General features: G+C 43.3%; 1 protein-coding gene across 1 annotated transcript in view; it reads left to right on the forward strand.

Moving 5' to 3' along the window:
- LOC308287880 (protein diaphanous homolog 3-like) overlaps positions 1–24,721 on the forward strand; it is a gene marked incomplete at its 5' end in the record, with an annotated part of 315,168 nt that overhangs the window by 287,217 nt on the left and 3,230 nt on the right. The gene's annotated exons all lie outside the window — the stretch shown is intronic.

The raw sequence follows: 24,721 nt of genomic DNA on the forward strand, positions 1-24,721 counted from the left end.
TTGTGGCAAAAGAAATCGCGATTTACGATATTATCACGATAATCAAAATCCATTATCCTGGGGTGGAACATTTGCCAAAAAATTGCAGATCTACAAGCTCACAACGCGTCACGTTGTGACGCGGCAAAGACATTTGATAGAGTGAAAAAAAGACTGTATCAAGTATGTAAATTATAAGTACCTTTTATCAATTATGGAGGGTTTAAAGGGATATTTCACTTTCAAAAAAACTTTTGGTAATTTTATCATCTAATCAGGCTTTTATGAACACCCTGAACAGTTTTTAATAAGCTTGATTGAATATTTAGATATTTGGTGTAAATGTTACCAGGCCCAGGGCCTCTCCCCACACACACCCATTGTAACTTCAAACTTCATTTTAACCATGATAGATTCATTAAAAACACCCATTCTTTTTTCTGGTGACTCCTACTACCCTCCTAATATGTGAGCAGGCCGTGTTTTTTCGATAACCTTTTTCATTTATTCTTAATAATTATTTTTTTTGTATTTCATTTTTTCCATTTTCCCAAATAATTATTGAAAATAAATGAAAAAAGTTATCGAAAAAACACGGCCTGCTCACGTATTAGGTGGGTAGTATGATTCACCAGAAAAAATAATGGGTGTTTTTAATGAATCTATCATGGTTAAAATGAAGTTTGAAGTTACAATGGGTGTGTATGTGGAGAGAGGCCCTACCACTGCTCCCTGTTGAAAGTGGAATATCCCTTTACCGGATATGCAGCTCGGCAAATAAAAGGACGATATAACGATAAATTAAATCTCCACGATACGATTATCGTGAGTGTTTTTAATCACGATAAACAATAATATCGCGCGCGTGTGTGTGTGTGTGCTTTTTTTTTCTTCATTTTCCATCCAGACTAGAGTTTGCAGGCTACACTCCACTCCCTGGCAGCGTTCCTCCACCAACCTTTTTACAATATTAGCCCGCTCTTTTGTCCACACAGCCTGCAACTGTATGGACTGTTTAGTCTTAGAACATGTCTTAGGGCTGCATCATGGATCGCTATACGGGGCCCTGGGGAGCTCTCAACAGGAGTGAGATAGATGGCACAGTTACAGTAAAGCGCTCCTCCACTCCTCCCTTAGGCCTAACGGTGCTATCGAAGATGCTTCTCTACTGAACAATCTATGCTATAACAGAACCCCGACTCCCCCACAGACACACACACACACACACACACACACACGCACACACACACACACACACACAAGCAGACAACGCACAGTGGTTTATGTGGCCAGTGCACACATTTGTGTGGACTCAAATAGTCATCCTTCTCCTGCATACGTACGGTATCACATTATGTGCTCAAACACACACACAGGTTCCACTCAGCTGGAGTGTTCTCTCTCCCTAGGTGGTCTCTGGAGGGGGAGCTAACGACCAGCTACACCATGCACAATTGAATTAAATGTGTTTCCTCATCTGGGGGGAGGTCACATACACCCTGGTCCAACTGCTCTATTGATTAAAATCAATACCTTCCAATCTAATCAACGCCACTGTCCTTGGCCCTGCCGATGGCAGGCTTACAAAAGAGTGGAGTGTATGATGAACTGCGACTTTCTTTGGGCTGATCCATACGCTCAGAGGTGACGGGGTTAATGTGTGTCTCCGTTGTGTTTGTGTGCACGGCCTACCGTCGTGACACGTCATTTGTCTGCTCCATTGATCAGGCTGGAAGAAGAGAGGCCCTGCGGCCACTTTGAACATTGTCCTGAGAAGGGCAATAATCTCGCATGCACACAGTGTTTCTTAATGCACTGGTTCTCAATCTATTCCTTTGTGAAAATAGCCGATCTACATGCTCACAACGCCTCGCTACACATACAGTCAAATAATGTGGGGACCCCTCTGGGGGTCCTGAGCCATAGGTTGAGAACCACTGTCTTAATGTACCGTATACTGTACACTGTTGTCCATTTGTGTGTACAGTCTGTGCAAAGCCTAACTTATTATTTGTGGCACGACAGTGTTGCTTGCCGAATAAAGATTACAGATTTCCGCTGCGAGACGATGTGTTGCATTGTTATCTTGAAAATCAGTTATTTTCAGCGAACGACAGTGTCGTGCACCGAAGCATAAATGAGGCTTTGGTGTATGTATATTGTTCAGAGAGGTGCACAGAGCAGTGGTGCGTGACTTTTTAATTGCCAGGGCTGTGTGTGTGTGCATGCGTGTGTGTGCGTGTGTGTGTGTATGTGTGCGTGCGCGCGCGTGTGTGTGCGTGCGTGTGTTGGAGTCAGGGGCCTCTGGATAGAGACTGGCCAGTACTTTTAAGTTCAACCCGGCCATGCTGCACTCTAGCTTAATTTGTGTCCTCTCTCGTGCACTCTCTCGCTCGCTCTCATTTGATCTGAGCGATGCTGGCTGACCTTCAGTACGACGTGGCAGCCATTCTAATTGCACTGAGGTGCCAGCAGAGCTCCAGTGGTTACAAGAGGCAGAGGCCATATTGTCCTGAAATATTGTCGTGTTGCCCCAGCCTTGTTTATTTTGGAATGGACGCCGACCCAGTCTGAATCTGAGCAGGCTGAACAAGACATCCCACTCACAGACCAATCCTGTCTACACCATGCATTTAAAAAATAAATTACATAACATTGTTTGTGTCCCAAAAAAACGTTTTTCAAAAGGTTTGAGGCTAAATTACCACTCCTGAATACAGAGCCCCTGTCATTTTTGCTTGGCTTTCAGAGCATTTTCAGCTGCAGTACCACCTTGTCCTGTGTGGGAGGACTGTGCTATTGAGCCAGTTTTGGCCCCACACTCCTCCCCACCTCCTGCTCAGCAGGCCTGCCCACCCCTCCCCAACCCTTTCCCAGCTCCTCCTGCCTCCTTCTCAGGCCTGCCCACCCCTCCCCAACCCCCACTCGGCACAGCAGTAGCAGTAGGTCCCGATTGTGACGTCACAATCGGACCTAAAATACCTGACCTAAAATAGACCTGCTTACATAGATCTGCCCATAAACTGAGAAAGACACAATGGTCAGAAATAGGACTTTGTGAGGATAGAACGTGCTGGTGGGACACCAAAGAAATACATAAAAATTGGTAAAATAAAAAATCATGGTGTAGTCCCTTTAACACAACTACTGCCTCTTAATCTGAAGGTTTGCTTGGTGCCTCGGCGCCACGCCGTTTCCTCCATAGGCCGCCGCTATTATTTTGAAGGGCCGGAAGGGGGTTGTTTTTGTTTTTTTGGATTATCACTTGACGGCAACGATTACGTCATCTAGTCACATGACAGTGTGAGCCCAGAAGAGAACATGGCTGTGCCCAGCTTTTGTGTACAGTATGGAGAGTGGAGACCATCCTTTGTATAAGAATGTCCCTTTTGGAGAAAATTAAGTCTCTTTATGGGCCTCTCAATGGATTTACTATGGAGGACGTTAACTTCGCGTGCACGCCCGACGTGCGTATTAAACAAATCGCGGACATTACCGATGCGGGCGGGACCGGAGCGACGTACAGTAAGTAATAATATCTTTACTGTATATACAGTAAGATTGACAGTCCTCGCCGTCAACGGCGCCATGGTATTAACCCTTTCACTGACGGTGAGCGTCGTCAAGGGCAGCAGAACAGTTAATATCACCACTGTAATTTAATAGTCACACAAACCTACATTGTACACAGAAGATTAAAACACCTACCCGCATTAAGTAAACCTCATGGGCGTAACAATGAGGAGCACAGTATGACCTCGCTTACGCAAATGAGTACTGGCATTGTGTTGCCCCCCATATGAAAATACAGTAGGACCACTTCAACCTACATTATCTTCATATAATTGGTGTTCACTAATGCTCATTAGTGTGGTTGCCCTAGCAGGGCAACCAGACTATAGACCAGTGGTTCCCAAACGTTTTTGGCTCAGGGAACCCCTATAAATATTATTTTGTTTTCATCCGAGGCACCCCTAAATAAATTCATAATTTTCATTCCCAGCACCATATATTTATATCATATTTTAGCGACTATGTTGCAAGGAAACGTTGAGAGAATAGCCACTTTGGTTAGAACTGACAGAAAATAACATTGTACTTCAAGTTTAAAATGATGCTAAATATTTTTTTAAGTGTCAAATTATCAAATTATCTCGCGGCACCCCTGGACTGTCGTCACGGCACCCCAGGGGTGCCCCCTTCACCCTTGAAAACCCTTGCTATAGACTATACTTTCTTTCTTTCTTAACTTCCATCTTTCCAGACTTTATTTTGCCGCACTAATCCTCCCACAGTTTTGGTGACTTGGTACTTGGTCAAATCGACCAGCTTCATCTGGACTTGTCTGCTTGCATTTTGCTAAGAGATACGTTATACATAGTTTAACTTATTTGTGAATTAATTTTTTCCGTTGACTTAAATGGGAAAATGCAAAAATGTAACTTTTCCCAAATATGGAGATGACTGACATCATAGATGTCTGACATCATAGACCACATGAGACTGACACAGTATTATATGTCCATATATGGGCATTCCTAGATATGGGCTTAATATTGATGACTGGATCTCCATATATGGGCATAAAGGGGACAAGGACTGACACAGATATCCCTATTATGGCCATTCATTTATTAGTGATTTTTTTTTGCCCCAATGACTTTGTGGATGCGATCTCCCCCCATCCAAGCCTTGTACGACGAATGCTGTGTCATCAAAGCCTGTAGAATTATCGAAGATCCTCACCATCCCAACCACTGTCTGTTTAAGATGTTGCCGCATGGAAAACGTCTACGCAGTCTCAAAGCTACTAGCAACAGACTGCAAAAAGATTCTTTCCATGAACAATCAGGCACATGAACGAACTGTCAAGAACAAGAAAGATCCAGGGCAAAAGGAATCTCTACCACGAGAAACCACACTTGCAATTTCCCAGAGTTGCATCTTTCTGGTTATAGCTCCATTTCTGTCTACTCACTCTGTGTCTCAGAGGAGGACTGTGGACAGTTCAGAAACCTGTCTATCATGGTATGCAGGTTTCCAATGAGACAGAGTAAGTAGATGGAAATTGTGCCATCTTATATGGAGCATTAGTAAGGACCACTTATATGGGACGGCTTTGAAAATGGGTGAACTGCTAATTTAACCACTTAAGGGCATCCCCCCCCCCCCCCAACCCTTTTTTTCATAAACAATCTACAGGCTCAAAATGAATCATTTGTTTGTTAAAGTCAGTGGTTTTCAAAGTGTGCTACAGACTAAATAGCATAAAGAAACCTAGCATCTACCTAAGCAACATCATTAGCATCTATATAAACAGTCATCAAGTAGGAAGTGCATCTAGGTGAAGATGATACGTAAGGCGATGAGGGGGAATTCATAGAGGTGGTCCTTCAGACTGCGCCTGAAAATGGCGAGTGATTTTTTTTTTTTTTTTTTTTCAGTTGTCACTGACGGTAAGAGGGCAGGACGCCTCCATTTTAACCCCACCTCTCGTCGTTTGGATTTATCGTAGCCCATTACACAGCATAAGCTCCGTCACAGCGCCATCACTGTTGGGGATGTGCAGGGGGCTCGTTTGTTGCCCTGTTTATCTTGTTTGTTATAAGTGAAAGCAGCCTTGCCATCAGCATGCAGTCATTAAACCAGCTCAGTTGTTTGATTCACCTGTCTCATTGTTTTAACTGCGTCGTGATTTGATTAAACCCAGAAAGCGCTTGCTGGTTGGATTTTCTGCCAATTATGCAAATTTCTCATGTCACCATTTTGTGTGTGTGTGTGTGTGTGTGTGTGTGAGAGAGAGAGAGGGGTGGTGGTGGTGGTTAACTGTGAAGTCAAGTGGAAGCATAGTATTTGCATATTGTAAATGTCAATCCATAGATAAAATACAGTATGTAGCCTCTTGAGGGTCCTTTGTAGTGGACTTGGTCTGGTCCTCGTTATCCTATTCTCTGTTTCTCTCTGCTCTTCTTAGTGAGAGGCATTGTGCTAAGATTCATCTCTCTGCAAACCTCTTGAGTTTTAAACCCAGCAGTGGATATAATCATCAGGCTGTTGTCGTACTGCTTGTCCCATGTGAAGGCTTGCTGAACGGAAAGATCTGTCTTCACGTTTAGTTAAAAGCTGCATGCATATTTTATAGCGTCGTGCTGTGCTGCCTGCTCTATTGTATGTTTTAATATATCAGGGGGGTTATTTCTCATTTTCATCCAGGGGATGTCTAGCCCATATCCAATGGATGTCGGTAACGGAACGTTTCTTGAGGGAATTAAGCCCAATTTATACCACATCGTGCGATACTGTTGCATGCCGAAAATGGCAGATCTACCAGCTTATAAATCTACAGTATTTCCTATGCCCGGCAGCTTTGTACGAAGGAGTAAAAATTAAACCTAAGCCTTGACCTGTTTGCCTTCCGAATTGTCACCTCAACTTATGAATCAAAAATAATATTTACCTTGTCGATAAGGTTGGATAGGGTTGAATATCTCAGTGTTCCTCTACCGGTTCCACGTAAATGTTTTGACTCCTACTGTCTGTCGGCTTTGCCGATTTACAAGCTACAACATTTCACAATATTTATCTGTGGGACTGAATGTAACCTCAGCTTCAACTCCTACAAGTTGATTTGGATACTAAAGGAACTCTCCTAATGTTTATACTTAATATACAATGTCAATGTTTTGTAAGAAGAATCATTAAATATATAAATGCTGTACAGTAACACAATAAATAGAAGAATTTATGGATTTGACGCTGTGATCTGGAATATCGGTATTGGCAGATACTGATTCCAGTTGATCGGTGAACGGTATTGGCCCCAAAAATCGCAATCAGGGCATTTCACTTGTTGAGCTGCTTGTTTGAATTGAAACATTCTCAAATATTGACCATGGCTGTTTTCTCTGTGACCAAGATGCATTACTTGATGCATAAGTAAACCCTTTACGGGTCCAATTTTATACCCTTTATTTTACTGCGAATCCCTGGTGGATCACATAAAGTACCTCGCAGCTCCATATCATATTGCAACATAACTCTCCCTTCCACTTCAGTGTCCAAACGGTACTGTCTGGAAAAGTAATGCTGAGTGAAGGTGGGTTAAAGCGGAAGGAAAAAGAAAAGAAAAATAATTTTGATGATGGAGGCAACAAAAAGCTGTGAGAGATTTTCACTACCCTGTAGTCGGCCGTGTGTTCCCCAGAGGAGGCAAGGGGTTGAAAGATGAGGGTGGGAAAGAGAGCTACATTTCCAGAAAAATAAAAAGGAAGACATTTCTGTTCTGAGATGGAGAGAACTGGGGGGGAGGAGATGAAGAATGCAGGGGGGGAGGGGGGTGAAGTTGTTTGAAAGAGACGGAGAGTGCAAAAGCTGACTTGATGGGGGGATAGGCTGGTTACCAGAGGGCTTCTGTCAGAGACTGTGAGAGAGAGAGAGAGAGAGAGAGGGGAGAACAGTACAGAGAATGGAGATGATGTGGCCGTCTGTAATGCAATATGGCAGATGAGATTTTATTTTTAGGACACAAGGCCCCAGAACGATAGGTTTTATAGAGTTTTGAGTGGGTTGATCTTTTTAAATATTCAACTTCAATGAAATATGGAGCATGACTCTGGGCTGTTTGGAATTCATAAGTCTGTTTGGCAGGACTGGCCCCGCATATTGAGAGCTGTCAGAGCTGGCCTCGACATTAAACACAACCACCATCCTCCGCCGGTGGTTGGAAACAACGGCAAGGAAGTAAGACCTCTGAGAGACGAAGAGAGACTTCAAATGAAAACTGAATTATTTACTCGCCTTTTGATGTCGGGTGCAGGGGGGTGCTTATGGGCGTTACCACCAGTCAATTTGGCTGGATTGTGCCATGTTATTTGGTCACTTTGAATCCACTGTATCGTATGTAATTATTTTGTTAAATTCATTATCACCTTTTATTTATTTATTTTCTTGTCTTCTATGCGAGCATTGAGTAGTGCTGAAGTCTTGACTCTATACGGTTGTGGGTAATTAATCTTTAACGCTTGGGTTTTGCTCATAATTTACCCACAAGTCGTTCCTATTTCGTTTTCCAATGAAACAATTTGTCAGACAATACCGTATACATATTTAAAAACTAACTTATCGACAGAAAAGCTGCTCACAGAGGCTTGTCCAGTTTGGCCTCCAGCTGCCGTTTGTGTGGCATTTTGTGCTTGCGTGACAAAAACAGAGAACAGATCTTCTACAGTATGTATGCTAACAGATTAATTTATCTCATCTGTCTTCTGATCTCCACTCCTCATTGACCGACCGATTGGAAACAAACAAGAGAGTGTGTGTGTGTGTGTGTGTGTGTGTGTGTGTGTGTGTGTGTGTGTGTGTGTGTGTGTGTGTGTGTGTGTGTGTGTGTGTGTGTGTGTGTGTGTGTGTGTGTGTGTGTGTGTGTGTGTGTGTGTGTGTGTGTGTGTATGCGCGCGCGCGCGCATGTGTGTCCATACATGCAAAAAATGCTTGTGCATATTCATAAGTGCTTATGCCATTGGTTCTCAAAGTGGACCCCCAGGGGTCTTTGAGGGAGTTCCAGGGGGTCCCCAGCTAAATGATAGTTAAATGATCTTGTACACTCTCAGAGAGGGTCCTTGAAATAAAAATGGGGGTTGTTGAAATGAAAAAGTGCCTGTGCCCTCTTTCCACCTTTCCACCTTGTGCCTGTGCGTGCGTGTTTGTGTGTGTGTGTGTGTGTGTGTGTGTGTGTGTGTGTGTGTGTGCGTGTGTGCGTGCGTGCGTGCGTGCGTGCGTGCGTGCGTGCGATTAGGGATCAATATTCTCCTCTCCCAGTGAGGCAGCCTGGCAGGAGAGTGCTGTGGGGGAGAGAGAGGCTGATAGACACCTGTAGTTAGTCTGAGGCCAACGGGGGAGTACAGTATTTATACATATGCATTAGGCTCCGACTGCTGGCTGTATTTACCAGCAGTCTTCACACAAACAACAACAGCAGTTTTGAGTGTGAAACCGAGATATATTTAATTCATGCCGCAGGCAGTGGTGGTGCACTTTGGCCGTACAGTACACCTGTATTAAGTGGCCTGTGATTATTAGAAAGAGAGTGTGTGTGTGTGTGTGTGTGTGTGTGTGTGTGTGTGTGTGTGTGTGTGTGTGTGTGTGTGTGTGTGTGTGTGTGTGTGTGTGTGTGTGTGTGTGTGTGTGTGTGTGAGAGTGAGAGAGGTACCCCAGGAGATGATGCTGTCCCTGTATGAGGAGAACATTCTCAGTCCATTAACCTGCATGTAGATATAATTAGAGTAAAGCAGGACGGAGAGCCCAGGCTGTTGCAACCATCTGCCAGGTGGAGTCTCATTCCTCCATACAGACTGACTGATCCGTTTATATCTTAATGTTTGCTTGGCAAAATGACCTTGTCAGTGTTTTTTACGCTTCCTTGTGTAAATTCTTGGGATTTTTTTCCCCCCGTACGTACCCCTTTACCCACCTTTTTTTTTATCTAGGTACCGCAGGCATTTGTATGGAAATGAACTCAGGATGGCAGCGTCTAATATCATTTGGTCCTCCCACCATTTTTCAGTGGCGTGCGTGTTGGGAAATGGCTCGGTCTCTCTCGTCCGTTATACCTCAGTAGATTACCCTTCACCAAAGTTGTTTATTTGAAATTGGCAAGATACGCTCCCGCTGCCCACAGGACCGCAGCCGCTGCGGTGTGCGCGTCGTCTCAGGAGCAGTCAGGCCAACAATGGCAGCCAATGCTTAGACAGGTAAGCGTCTTATTTAATTTATGGGAGTGGAGTTGAACATGATTTGTCACGATGACTGTCACTTAAAATCCACTTGGAAAAAGTTCCAGCTCTAACATCTTATTTTGCAGGGGGAAAAGCTGGAGTGAGCTCCCCCATGAAGTTAGCATGAGGAAAGCTAGCCCTGTCTGTTTTCCCTGCTTATTTAGTGAGAGCTACTCAACTCTATTCCACTTTTTTACATGGCGTGCCTATTTCGGAAATGTCATTAAAAGTGAAAAAGATATATAATAATCTTTTGTTGTGAGCTTGTAATAACAATAATAAAATGTATTTGTATAGCACCTTTCATGGCATGAAATGCAGCTCAAAGTGCTTTACAGAGCAAAAATGAAGCACACGTGCTGAACAGAACAAGTTAAAAACAAAAAATTAAACAGTGCAGACATGAACAACAGCACAGAGATTTAAAAATCTGCTAAAAGCAAGAGTGAAGAAATACGTCTCGAGCTGTGCTATAAAGCTATCCACAGAGGCTGCTTGTCTTGTACTGGGAGTTTATTCCAAGCCGCCGGCCTGTAGAAGCAGAATGCTGCTTAACCGTATTCTTTGTCATTGTAGGCACATAGAGCAGGTCAGCACTAGAAGACTCGACAGGGCGGTTTGGAAAATAATCTAGGCAGGCAGTCATAGAGGTACGAAGTTGCCAGACCATTTAGAGCTTTATAAACAAGTACAATTATTTTAAAATCAATCCTAAAAGCAACCGGGAGCCAGTGTAGCGAAAACTGTAGTATTGTATGTGTAGATCTGCTATCTTCACGTGACAACGTCAGAAAGTATAAGACATGCACAAGTGGTTAAAGGAGTACTGTGTGCAGTGCAGTGTGTGTATAGCTGAGCAGTGGCAATGAACAAGGCTTGCTTTGGAGACAATGTTAAACCCAGCAAGGCATGCTGATGCAATGTCATGCTTCACTGCAGTTCAGTGGTTGGGGTTCAAACTCGGGGGCGACTTACCTGAGGGACATTCCCCTGCTTTGACATTTTGTTCATCGCCCCCACTATGTCAGCTCTCCATTGGCCCTGTCTGACCGTATCTGACCACTTGCATTGGTTATGAGTTGTCTTTGATCTGGAGGTGAAGGGTTCTGGTGTTTGACCGTGTTAGTCATACATGTTCACCAGAGAAAACAAAAACATTTATGCATGTTTAGGTGAGTCATAGGCGTGACATATAAATGTCAGACAACTGTCCCCATTCACTCTGGTCCTTATCCAGGTGCCAGTTCTTGTCTCTGTGGGATTGGCTATTATGATTCATATGTATCTATTATTTATCATTTCATCCCACAACCTGCAGAAGCATGCACACAAAATGGTATCTCGCTCACTGAAAGACTTTATCTCTCCCTATCTCTCTGTATCCCCCTAAACAAACATTTGTGTGGCTTTTTTTTATTTTCCCCTGGAGACCTCAAGTAATTATTAGGCTGAAGCTTTTAAAATGCCAATTTATTCTTCACAGGCGTTAAATGTGCTGAGATTACAGTTTCTAAACAATTCCTTGCTCTCTTTGTATATGCACTGCTGGCATGATAACTGTAACAAGTTTGAAATGATCTAACGCCTGAGGTGATCCAATCTCGCTTTGTTATTAAACCCCTCAGAAATTCAGGAAGGGCCCAGACTGCTGGCCTAGCGGTCCGGGCACCAAGGCTCCAAGGTAGCCTGACAGTGCATGCAGGCGGATTGGCGGGTTCGAGTCCCGATTCCGACAAACTTTACTGCACGTCTCTCACTGTTTCCTGTCAATCACCACAGCTCCCAAAAATACCGCCCTAGGAACCACAAGTGAGTCTGCATACTGAGGGCATTGTTTTCTAGCGGGGTTATAAGACACAATGAGCTCTTTAAGATATGATTGTGCCTGACCATTAAGTGCTTTTTAGGTGAGGATGATGATTTTAAACTCTATTCTGGATTTTACAGGGAGCCAGTGCCAATGTAGGAAAAATAGGTTCTCTTCCCTTTTGTCAGTACAGGCACAGAAGCAATCTGGACCAGCTGGTCCAGACTCCAGACACTTCTCAAAGGGTTCTAAATTATCCCACTTTTACTCCTGTACAATCATCTATTCTCTTTCTATTTTCTCAACAAACATGGTGCTAAAGAGCGACAGAGGATGAATCCCAGCTCAACAGATGAAACCCCTTTGATATTACTGCAGGATGGGCTATGGCTGCTGTACTGTATGTAGCTCTGCTGGCCAGCACATCTATTCCAGAGCCCTGATCTGGTCTCAACAATCGACCTCCAGCCATCCTATGTTCCTCTTCTCTGCCTCCATCCATGCTCTAAATCCCCATTTTTCTCTCTTGATCAAAATCCACTTCAGTTCCTTTCACTCTTTCTCTCCTCTCTTCTTGCCCCCCATCATCCTCTCTCACTAGCCTTATTTTAATCCATTCTTGCCCCCCCTCTTCACTCTCAATCCCGTCTCTGCTGTAGTTTGTGCAACCGCAAAGCCAGAGTGACAGCTATGTAGAGGGCTAGGTTCCTGCAATTAACAAGGAAGGGACAGAACCTCTGTGATGGCTAGTGTTGCCAGGTAATGATCTTTAATTACAGCCAACCTAATGCACCCAGACAGGCTAACAAGCTGCCCGCTAGCTGCCGCGTTGTTCCACCAGACTCACTCGGGCATATTGGCTCATCACACACATTTATGACACCATACGCTATACAGGCCTTAGTTTAGGTCTCTGTTTCCGCAAGGCTCCTTTTATTTATGAATCAATTCCCTTGCATCTGTACATAAACACAGAGTCTGAAGCAATAACCGTTCACCAAATACACACGTACAGTCCTATGCACACAAATAGGACGATGACGTCATGTTTTGTTTGTACGTTTATGACCTCTGTGCTAAATGTACAGCCATCCATTAGAGCAAGGGAAGTGCCTGGGGCCGTTTCTGGTCTACTTCTTCTGCTTACACAATTAGCTCTGCCTTGGCACCTGTTCGCCACCCAGGGTGGCACTGCCAACCCCCGCTCACTGCCCGCTCTCATCCATCTCCTCCCAGCGCCGACCCCTCCTCCTCCTTCCTCTCCTTTGTCTATGCTGTCGCCCTTCCCGTTCACCTAGCTTACCGTCAGAGGTGGAAAAAGTACTCACATTCTTTACTTAAGTAAAAGTGTCAATACTGCAATGTCGATGTGCTCTGTTACAAGTAAAAGTCCAGAATTCAAAATGTACTTGAGTAAAAGTAACTTAAAGTAACAAAAGTAAAAAGTACATGTTTGAAAATAGCAGATCTACAAGCTCACAATGCGTCGCGATGCGACACGTGAGCTTGTAGATCGGCTATTTTCAAATAGCCAAGGTATAAAATAGGGGCTAAAGTGGTTTGTGTATGTTTTATAATATTATAATTTATATCTGCAAAGTAACTAGTAACTAAAGATTTCAAATAATTGTAGTGGAGTAAAAGTACAATATTTGGATCCGAAATGTAGTGAAGTAGAAGTAAAATTATTGGAAATTGGAAATACTCAAGCAAAGTACAAATACCTCAAAAGTGTACCTAAAGGGGAAGACCACCCATTTTCAATATTGAACTATGTCATTAATATACCTTAGAGGAGTTGTGTGGAAATAACAAAAAAAAAGTTCCCCCTCTTCTGTGTTGCCTAGAACTGGAGGATTAATTTTGGGTTTTTTATTGTAAAGTACAACGGTGTGATGTCATCACATTGTGATTTACAATACAAACCTCAAAATCAATCCTCCAGTTCTAGGCAACACAGAAGAGGGGGAACTTTTTTTCTATTTCCACACAACTCCTCTAAGGTATATTAACACTTTGCAAGCCGAAATAGAATGGCTGTTGATAGATTAGCTGTGAAATTTCTATTATTGTATTATGATCTGAGACATAATATTATGTTTATAAAGATGAGCCCGCCACCCCTCCTTCTTGGACCGCGCCGTTGTTTTTTCTTTTTTTTCACTCCCCAGGTTGTTAGCTCACTGTGATTATCTGGATCTCCATTGGGATAGAGTGGCAGTTTTGGCCGAGGCATTTTCTCCCTGTGCGTTTCGCGTGCGCGATCCGTGCGCATTTAATCCAAGCATATAATCCAAGAATGACTGAACAGTCGATGTGACCATTTTGGCTAGCTTAGCCCTTAGCACTCCAGCTATGCTAATGTTATCATCTAAACAGTAAACAGACGACTGCTGGGAGCCTCTGGGAAGGAATGGACCTGACGTCACTTCTGCTTCATGTGAAACGAGCCATGCGCTATCGAGTGGTGACTAGGGAAGGTTAGACGATCGCTGATTTTCGGATAAAAATCATTTATTTCGTTTTTAATGACCCAGTACGGTAAAAGACGGCGCGGCTGAGACTCCTTGCTCAGATGTCCGGTATATTCCGGTTTTAATATTAAGGGGCTCCCCGTGGCTTGCAAAGTGTTAATGACATAGTTCAATATTGAAAATGGGTGGTCTTCCCCTTTAAGTACAGTACTTGAGTAAATGTACTTAGTTACGTTCCACCACTGCTTACCGTCATTCTCCGTGCCCCCACTGTCCTTTTTTTTTTTTTTTTTTTGCTCCATCTCTTTGTCTTCCGCTCTTTCTCCCTCCCTTACTCCTGCCCACACTCCGTTCTAATGTAGATAAATGGCGGAGAGCCTTTGGGGGGGTTCGGCCGTCCCTAAAGCTAAATGCAGTCATCAAGCTCACGGCTCTGCTAGGCTAATGGAACTGCATTGAACTTCTCTCCTTCTTAATCTCTCCATCTCTCTTTTTTCTCTGTCACTTTCTCCCCCACCTCCCTTCTTGGCCAGACAGAGACAGGTGATTGTGATGGCCCTCTTTAGTTTTATCAGAGCCCTATCCAGACCTGCCAGCTCTCCCCATACACACCCATTGTAACTTTTAACCATGATAGATTCATTAAAAACACCCATTATCTTTTTCTGTTGACTCATACTACCCTCCTAATACATGAGCAGGCTGTGTTTTCTCAATAGCTTTTTTTCATTTATTTGTCCTAATTCTTTGGGAAAATGGAAAAAATCAAATACAATAAAAATAAAAAAAAAGGTTATTGAAAAAACACGGTCTGCTCACATAATAGAAAGGTAGTATGAGTCACCAAAAAAATAATAATGGGTGTTTTTACTGAATCTATCATGGTTAAAATGGCGTTTGATGTTACAATGGAGGTGTATTGGGAGAAGGGCCTGATATTTACATCAAATATCTAAATATTGAATCAAGCAAATTAAAATCTTTTCGGGGTGTTCATAAAAGCCTGATTAGATGATAAAATGACAAAAAGTTTTTTTTTAAAGTGAAATATCCCTTTAAAATGTACCAAAAGTGCAACATTTTTGAAAATAGCCAAGGTATAAAATAGGGCTAAAGTGGTTTATGTATGTTTTATAATATTATAATGTATATCTGCAAAGGAACTAGTAACTAAAGTTTTCAAATAAATGTAGTAGAGTAAAAGTACAAGAATTGGAAATTAGAAATACTCAATAAAGTACATAAGTACCTAAAAAAATTACTTAAGTACAGTACTTAAGTAAATGTACTTAGTTACTGTACTTAACACCACTGGTACGTACAAGCCAATCGAGACATGAAACTGCTAGGATTGACAGGCATAATGTAATGTCGTGACCTAACACACACACACACACACACACATGCATCCCCAGCCAAAGTCCTGTCTGTCTCAGCTCCCTAATGTTAATGGGCTGCTGTCCTTCACACAGCGCTGAATAATGTACTCTGTTACCAAGGTAAATGTGGGCTGTGGAAATTAAACACTACAAGAGGCATTAAACCCTTCAATGACACGTTTGTGGTAGCGTAATACTGTAGCTTGTCTGATGAAGCCCACAGCACAAGAATAATGCATTGGTAGGCTAGCTAAACAGTGGTGTTGGTCACCAACTCAGTAAGCAGTATTGTGTTTGTTTTTTATATTTTTATTAGAATTATAGAATAAATTCTTTATTTATTCTTGCAGCCATAGTCAACTAATTAGTACAATAGTACAATATTTAATTAAAGGTGAAATCTGCCATTAACAAGGCTCGGCAGACTGCACGTACAACTGGCAGTCCCTGAATGCACTTCTTGTTGTTTGGTTTGGTTTTTGTTTTACATTTGTACATTACTCCCACAAATCCCTAACGCCCCCGACTAATAGTTCCACCTCATATATATGTATATATAGTCTCAATAGAATATAGCCTCCCAAAAAGTACCGCCCCCTTTTCGAGGGGGCCCAATAGGAAAGGACACTCACTCAGAAAATCACTGAAATGAAAGGCACTGGGAAGACCAAAAAACAAGAAAAAAATGAAAAATGTGAAATTCATTGTGGGGCCCCTTTAAGTAAGTTAGAGTAAAGAGGATGATTGATGTTGCACATGTGATAGCTGTGGTTAGAATGGGAAATGTTACTGAACATCAGTCTATGTCTGCAGGTGTTCCCCATATCATATCTAACCTATAAAAAGTCAAAAACACACAAAGTCATCAAATGATCTTTCTGCTCAAAATCCCCAAATCAGTTTAATTACCATCAGTACTTAAAGTGTTAAGCAAGCACTTCCACAAGTTGGAATAGTCTTTTGTAGTCCACAATTACAAAAGAATAATCCCCCCATGCAACCTTCTGGTCAGTCATAGTCATATAACTCTGTGCTCTCGAGACATGCATACACACGCATCAAGTGCACCCTCTCAACACTGCCAAGTGCATGGTGTACTTTACACCTACGCTACCCTGACACTGCACCTCCACCTCCACTTACACTTACACTTAGCCCACAACATGTAATGACCTCACCATCGATCTCAGCCACAGACTAATGGGATGGCTACACCTGCTGATTTGAAATGGCCCATTCAGCAGTTCAGAAACGGAATTGTACTAATAAACACTAAACAGTCTAATGGGACAGCTGGACTTGTTGAGTTTAAATCGCCTATAGTCCAGTAGTGACCTAATCAGAATAAATGTCACAAATGTATATAGGCCTAAGTGGCTTTACTTTGACATTGTGTTTATAAAAGGTCTAAGTGAGTAAAGGTATTTGCACACTGCTGCGTTTTTTAGGACGAATATCTGAGCGAATTTCGGAGCACGTAAAAAAAATCTACCTCACGTTATGTCAAACACGTTTGCACACTGCCGCCCGTTTCGTGTTTATTTTCGGACCAGGGTTGATTTTTTTCTGATTTTTGCAACGTTGCCAACTGTTGCCACTGTGTCCCTTGCTCTCTCTCTCTCTCTCTCTCTCTCTCTCTCTCTCTCTCTCTCTCTCTCTCCTTTGCCTTTTTTTTTTTTTTTTTTTTTAATTCAAAATATTTACACCCTCCAGTGATGACACATGAACATAGTCTGAGCCGAAGCACATTGGTGGGACAAGTCCAATATATCAGTAATTTGTGCAATCATTTCCCAATACAGAGGAAAATACATACCCTTATTACTTTTCCCCTGTTTTTGATGAATGATTAATATAACAGGGGCACTTGACAAAGCAGTAACTATCTATTGAACTACGAGATGGGTTAGAAGCTTTTTGAGTAGACATTTACATCCAAGCTAATGACAGATAAATCTCTGCTTTATCTGTCATGTGAAGAGATTTGTTAAAACACATTAAACATAAGTGTGATGGTTGTATGTTTTTTATGCTGATCTTAAGAAGGAAATATCTGCTGTGAAGACAATGTGTATATTTGGATACATCATTCAAGACTTACTATTTTAATGCCATGTCCACAAGAGTGTATTGGATTTAGCTTTAGTGCTGTTCGACTCAAAAAAGTCTGAGTACATAATGGACATTATCATTATTCAATAAGCGAATTGAAGCAGGATTTATTTAAACCCTATACTTCGTGGACAGGAGTCCCCTATGGCTCTGTCTATACTATGCCCTTTCCTGTTTTCACTTGGCACTAAATACATTATCTTAGCAGAAAACTGCAGATCTACAAGCTCACAACAAATCATATTGACAGATGTTGTGAGCAGATAGATTTGCTGTTTGCTGAATGTCCACCTGCAAAATCGGGGTGCTAGGGTTCAAGTGTTTAAATGCCTGTGGCTTCTTGCTGTGGGATATTTAAAAGTCAATCAGTTCCACACGGCTGTGGAACTGCTGTAGCAGGAGATGGGTCTGTGGATAGCCTGGCATTACAATTAGAAGTCGGATTGAGGCGGGCATGGTGTTTCAGGGTGCTGTTGCTACTGTGTAACCCTTCCCCGTTATTTGTTCTTGAGCATTGCTGTTGTCATAACACATTCTCAGTCACAGCCTGGTAAATGTCATTGTCACAGTCGTTAGTGGAACTTTACTGACAAGGTCCTGGTGAAATTATATATGTTACAGTCAGTTTGGGTAACTCAGTGAGATCGGGGTAAGAGCGCTCGTTTTGTCGTTCACCACACACCCCTACCACCACCTGAATCAATTCACTTTGATAGTCTCTTATCAGCGCACCTGTGTAGTTCTGCGTATTCACCATGAGATGGCGACAACAGCCATTCACTAGTGTAGGCGCTGACGTCACTCTTTTGCGACTCTCGTTGTTTATTTACTAGCCCATGTACTAGCCCAGCTCGGCTGTGTTTAGCCATTAGCTTACTATGCCTAACTCTAACCCTAACCCTAACCTCAGTAAAACTATGCCTAACCCTAACCTCCGTGGGGTGATGCGCCATCATTCCTGCCGACGCTACGTTGTCGTTGCCTTTGTTGTGGATCAAAGCGACCGCTTGTTCCGCCCGCGCCGCACGACGAGCGTTCCGGTTCTCAATTTCACTGAAACTCAAAAAAAAAACGTGACATATATACACAGTGACTCAGTAAAGTCTGAACATTAACACATTAGGCTTGCTGTTCTTGTTGTTGGCCTAGTTCTAGACGTTCAACAGTATCATGTTAAGTATTGTGCTCTTTCAAACACGGTGATGTTGGTAATTATATTAACTGGAAAAAAGTGTGACTGTACCCAGTTACTGTATGGACAGAAGTAGATGTGTTTTAATCGTGTAGCCTACATAGTGAGTGAAGTGGTTGTTTTTTAAAAGAAAGGTGTCATTAGTGAAGTGTTTTGCTTGTTTTTGTTTAAATTACTTTCCAACGATTAATATAAGCACTATGTATTACTGTAAGTGTATTACTGTAGGTGATAATTGGGCCAATGTAAAAGTGGTCCCTGGCACGCGCACACACACACACACACACACACACACACACACACACACACACACACACACACACACACACACACACTAATTCTTTTTAAATCTTACATCACATTACGTGACGTAAATATTCACATCTTTCCACTTGAGATACGGTAGGCTGTGTCACATGAAAATGTCCATTTCCATCAGATCCGACTGAAACTTGGCGTTTAACCACTTGAACCCCAGCATCCCTATTCTGGGGGGAAGGTTCACCAAAAATAGCCGATCTACAAGGTCACAGGTCACAAGGTTGTGAGCTTGTAGATCAGCTATTTTTGGTGAAAGTGTTGGTCGTATGGAAAAATAACTCATCAAGTACAGTGCAAATCAGGTCTGTTTTACTAAGCATAGTGAAGTGATATTGATGTGATATTGATGAATTCCAAATATGAGATTATTCTGAGACACCCCTGGACATCACGGCACCCTAGGGTGCCACATCATCCACTTTGGGAAACCCTGAGCTAGATGAGTGCAACAATTCAGAACATGTATCATAACGAGTATCTACTGTACGCAGTCTATATAATGTACATGTTGACATGAATGCTGGCACAGGACATGGCCATTGGATTCCTTCTAGGAAAGCTACAGTAGCTAGTGAATGATTGTGGCTACAGACAGGCAGTGTATGATCTAACTAACTCCAGTTTGTTGTGTCAGTCATACTGCAGAGTGCAAGACACCACTTCACTGTCTGTGTTTCTGTACGCCTGTCTGCCATCTCACTTCCTAGTCAGAAGGATAAGATGTGCCAAACTTCACAAGGGGGTGTAGGGGGCTTTGCCACATCTGCGATGTGGCAAATGCAAATGGAGCAAATGATCTGACAAGAGGAAAATTGTGAATTCCATGGAGCAGTTTATTTTGCTCAGCGTTTGACGGGTGAAAGAAAGAAATGCCAGGCACTCGCTTCTCCGTTGGACAGCGTGGTTTCATAGTCCTGCAATATGCCATCGCATCACACATTTAATAAACTGCCATTGTCCCATCCTGGCATTCCTGACGATGTTTGCAAGTCATCCAGAGAAGCTATTAGCGCATTTCAATTGAGAGATCCTACTTTGCACGCTCTGCCATGGCGCCGGCGTCAGCAGCCAGCTAAATTAGTAGAGTCTGCCAGAGGAGACAAGTTGGACTGAAGTGGACATGTTTTGCAGCTAGGCTGAAGACACAGGACCGATAAAGAGACAAGCTGACTTTGCCTGCTCCGTTATTTATTTGTCATTATTTTCATCTTTCTCGTCATCTGCAGGAAGACAGCGGACAGCAGTGATGCTGGTCACTGCCGTGGCCTGGCATTTGCTCTGAAGTGCTTGGCTTTTCATGCCTCACATGTATTATGGAGTTGAAAACCTCAGGCAAAAGAGACCCTGATTTATATTTCTGAAAATGAGGACGGATCACCCTCTGTGTGTGTGTGTGTGTGTGTGTGTGTGTGTGTGTGTGTGTGTGTGTGTGTGTGTGTGTGTGTGTGTGTGTGTGTGTGTGTGTGTGTGTGTGTGTGTGTGTGTGTGTGTGTGTGTGTGTGTGTGTGTGTGTGTGTGTGTGTGTGTGTGTGTGTGTGCGCGCGTTTGCAGTTTCTCTATAGTGTAAGTACTGTAGGTGAATCTGGAATCGTGTGTTTGTCAGTATGAAAATCACACTATTGAAGGGGTTGACACAATGACAGCTACTCTCTGTCAACATGCTCACCGTTGGGTTCAAAGTAACAGAGATGACACAACCCATGCCGCTTTGAAGGAGTTGTATTAACCTGGAGAATGTATACCACTGTGAAAACACACGGAACACAAACGTGGTTTTGACTCCACGAGAAGAAAGAGAGGCAGAAATCTCAGGAGAAGTAGTGGACTGGTTTTGTTTTGCATCCCACACAGTGAAAGTTACTTACTGTACAGTAAGTAACACAGGACTTTGCTGTGTGCAGTGATGATGAGGTTGAGGTGATCCACGGGCAGAACATTCTGGGAGACTGGGCTAGGATCCCAGGGGGTGGGGCTGTGTACGTGTGTCTCTGTGTCTTTGTCTGTGTGTGTTAGGGCATTAACCAAAAAGTCGTGTAATGAAGTCGACTCAGTCGACTTCATTACATTAAGTCGAAAGTAAAAGAAAACATGCTGTGAGCATTCAAACCGTAGGATTTCTTATTGTCAAAGAAAGAATGATTCTTTCCTTTTCCAACTCAATGGAATTGAGCACAAGGTTTTGGGTTTTGTCCCCCCGTTCACGCACAGTGTGATGACCTCATCAAACAACACAGTCGACTTCAACACAACCTTTTACTGAGTCGAGTCGACTTCCAAAAATCACAAGTCGTTAATGCCCTAGTGTGCGTGCGCGTAGAAGATAGAGGTTGGACAGAGAGAGTGGACATGATGGAGCAGGGAGGATAGGTCATTGCGACCCTCAACCAGTGGGTCGGGACCCCCAGGGGGGTCCCCAAGTGATTTTGGGGGGTCCCCAGATGATTGGCTTGTATATAGCACATTTCTAAAATGATAATGTAAGGACTTTTTAATACCTCTAAAAGACATTGTGAAAATAGCCGATCTACATGCTCACAACGCCTCGCAACGCAAGGCGTTGTGAGCATGTAGATCTGCTATTTTCACAATAGAACTGTGTTATACAAAATGTAATGCCTCAACTCTTGGTGCTCGTCAGGGTGAGAACAGAGAAAGAGAGATCAGAAACAAGTGGTAGCCTAATGATGAGAGGGATGTTTTTTTTTGTGTGTGTCTTCTAACAGTACAGAATCCCTGATGGTGAAGACCATGTGTTGCATTGAATTGCATGGGCATGTGCACACGTGTGTGCGTATAGTCTTTAAGCTTTCCTCGTTTTTTTTTAAAAGTTCATTGCTGCTTCCCCCCGGGATGCTCCTCTTCCTCCTCGCTCTTTATTCCTATTTATTTGTCAGAGGTTGTGTTCAGGGACGTTCCTCGTCATTCGTCAACGGGGGCCCCATAAAACACGCTGTCATGACTGACTGGCCACGCTCCAAACTCATTACCGATTGGCTGACAGAGCGGGCCGTTCTGCTCGGCTCCACTCCCGCTCCTCGGCAGACGTTTCAGGCTCAGGAAACTTTAAATGCCGTGGCGTCTTCCTCCTGTCACTCCCCTCAGCCCCCACGCTCAAGGTCACATGAATATGGATTTACCCTCTCCAAGGCGCGTGCACACACGCACACACACACACTCATACTGATGATGAAGTCTTAGATGTACTCGGGGGATTGTAATTCATAACAGAGGTCTGATCTGTCTGTCGCGCTGTCTCTGTCTGGCTGCATTGTTTTAAATAGGAACCCTGGTGGGGAGGGAAGGACAGGGCGGGAGGAGAATGCGAGGCAGAAATAAGAGGAAGATGAAGTGCACCGGGAGCCTGGAGTGGTGGTGGGTGGGAAGCCGAGAGAGAGAGAGAAAAGAAGGATGATAGAGGAGTGATGGGAGGTGGTTGTGGGCAGGTGGGAGGAAGGGAGGGAAGGAGGGGTAATTTGAGAGAAAAGAGAATAGAGAAAAGGACAGGGGAAGGAAGGGAGGGAGGGGAGGGAGTTACATGTGCTTATTGAGTCTCCATTGCGGTTGGTCATCCGTATCGGTTTCATCATGGCGGGCCTGCTGAACACCACAGCGGTGTTGTTGGACACAATCCGCTGTGACAGGAGCGGATAGACCGGAGCCTGGGAAAACAAGATCGCTTTAATGCGTTTGGTAACAATCACAAACAATGACATACAAACGCCCATTTAGACGACAGGGAAGTGCTGAAGCCGTGCACTTGTGTGCTTGCGCTTCATTGTTGCTTGCGCCACTTTGTATCCAGCATGGGGCCAACTGTAATCGCCACTTTAGTCATTTCAGGATTTCACGTTAGAACGGCTTCCCCTCGGATACATGGTTATAGGGCTGTAAATAGTCTGCTCCTGCCTGACTGTGGTTTATTGTCGCTCTAGTGGCGATGGCTCTGACAGTGTGGACGAGACTCGCGGCTAGATTGACATATGACACGACAGCTTGCCATGAGTACAATTACAGTGGCTTGGAAACTAGTGTGGTGAAGGGAGTTGTCCTCACTATGCTAACCAAACAGAGAAAGTTTATTTTGCTTTGAGGATTATTCACTAATTTGAAACTACGAATCCCCACTGTAATACAGGGGTCTTCAACGTTTTTAGGCCAAGGACCCCTTAGCTGAGAGAGAGATGAAGCAGGGACCCCCCACTACATTGTATAAATGTATGATGCAGATGTTATCGATTTCATAGATAGTTCATAGACTTGTTTGACAGCACTGTCATCAGTCTATGTTGGATTCATGTTAATGTGTATTTTCAGACATTTAACCACTTAAATCGTATATATTTTGTAAACTTGACCTTTCACTATGTACTTGGTCTTCTCTTATTTACCTCTACACCAAACCTATTTGACGGAAATAGCCGATCTACAAGCTCTCCACGCCTTGTAGATCTGCTATTTTTGGCTAAAGCTCTCCTCAGAATAGGGATGCGAGGGTTCAAGTTGTTAATCTAAAAGAATGATCCAATCACACAAGGATTCGGCGGCCCCCCTGTAGTAACTCTGAGGACCCCCTAGGTCCCGGACCCCCTGTTGAAGACCCCTGCTGTAATACAAAGCATGTTGTTGGACTGTAGTTCACATATCTTGAGAACTGTCCGAGAGCGGCCCTGGGGGGAGAAGAATAGATTGATAAACACAATCAAATGTACTGTATATAAAAAGGTAAGGGAATATTAATCAATCAATTTCCGTAAGAGTTTATATATAGAATATATAGACTGGGTACTCTTAACAACTGGTACAGTGAGTACTCCGACAACATGTACTGTTATGGGTATTGCATAACCAGATGGGACATTCATGCGTTCCCGTTGTTCATGTCTTGCATCATTTCCAAGGGATCTCTTACTACGTGTCATCTTTTCGACACCCAACCCAAACCTTTACCCTAACCCTAACCTCCGTGGGGTGAGTCGCTAACCCTCCCGACGCTCCTTTGTCGAAATGACGGTTGTTCGAAAGAGCGAGATTTCCCCTATTTCCGACATGTGTGGTCCCTGTGGTGCCCAGTCCAGTTTGATAGTAATTTTGGTTTTCACGGTGTAGTGCTTAAGGGATGGGCTGTCAGAATATTGTTTGTCTGTATGAAAATTGTATGGAAATGTGTATTTTCGCCTTCTGTACAGTATGCCCCCCAAATGTGTGTCTGCCAGTAAGACAAGGAAGTAAAAACCCCAAAAATGCTTTTTTCACATGTTGTGATTTTTGATCAGTCTTGGGCCAAATATGGACCCATGGCATGTGGGACGTCAATATGGAAAGATTTGGGGGCAGAGATATGCACTTCAGTGACGTACTGCAGACCTAGTTACTTGCTATCCAAGAGACTGCACAGGGAAGCCACACCATTTTATAAACTCCATCTTGTTTTTGTGAGAAGCGGATTTTGGAGGTAAGTGCCAGTTATTGTGATTGAATGGTGCAGGATTCATGCCGTTTGTACAGAAAGCTTTTCAGTTTTTAAATCCTACCCAGTCCGGTGCCCGTTGGGCAGAATTGTCACCACCCATGTCCAGTTGTGTGATTCCCGTTGTTGTATCCGTCTGTTTGGCTGGCAGTCTAAATGCTTCAAACACTACATGTTAGAGTGTGTGTGTGTGTGTGTGTGTGTGTGTGTGTGTGTG

This window comes from Nannobrachium achirus (genome assembly GCF_963921795.1).
Source record: "Nannobrachium achirus genome assembly, chromosome: 7".
Lineage (NCBI taxonomy): Eukaryota > Metazoa > Chordata > Actinopteri > Myctophiformes > Myctophidae > Nannobrachium > Nannobrachium achirus.